Source organism: Seriola lalandi, unplaced genomic scaffold, assembly GCF_002814215.2.
Source record: "Seriola lalandi dorsalis isolate HSWRI2012SDOR001 ecotype SW California unplaced genomic scaffold, Sedor1 jcf7180002054585, whole genome shotgun sequence".
NCBI lineage: Eukaryota > Metazoa > Chordata > Actinopteri > Carangiformes > Carangidae > Seriola > Seriola lalandi.
Window position 1 is genome coordinate 1139973 of NW_019525138.1, and position 810 is coordinate 1140782.

Here is an 810-nt window from a genome sequence, read left to right on the forward strand (position 1 = left end):
TGCTGAGGGGCTGTGCCTCCCACCGACAGCAGGTGTGGATGGACCGGAGGTCTAGGGTTGCTGTTCCAGCAGCTGAGACTGCGGGGTCCCCCTGATACCACAGGAGCTTTCCACGTCTCCTCTGTGGGAGAGCGGAATGAAAATACTGGCAGCCACGACTTCTATTTACTATCTCGGTCAGGGAGAACTAGTGACGTCTTGTGTGACGTATCAAAGTCAAGAGACGGCCCCTTGGGATTATGGGTAACGTCTATTAATCAGGCGTTCCATCCTGTCGTCGTGATGGCAACAGGAATGTGGCTGAGGCTAGGTTCTACAGATGACCTCACACTGGTTATTGGGTTGTAGCTGGTGGCAGCCAGATCAGCCGAATCCCCCCTTAGGTAGGTGTGTAGACAGGGTAGATGGGGGAGATAGGGCACAAACTCAACCATATTTCTAAGCTACAGCTGCCATTGCAGTTTTCATGTGTCCCATCATTCCATATTGATGGTGACACAAACTTTGCTGAAGCCAGGTCTTAAAAAGCACTAATATATTGTAATTTAAAACAAAAAACCTAATTAGGTCTAATGAATTTCCTGTTGGTTTTGATCTTGTTCAATTGTTGAATTGTAGTTGTTTAATAGCGTAAGTGGATAAACATTGTAATCTCTGGGGAACTGGTTGATCTGGGGGCTTGTGTAAGGTTTGCATTGTGTAGCCTATTAAAGGGGCATTGTAACCTGAGTATTTGAAAAAGGACCAAACGTGGTCAGGCCTCGGCACGGCCACAGTTAGATAGATATAGACTATAAGCCACATGGCGTT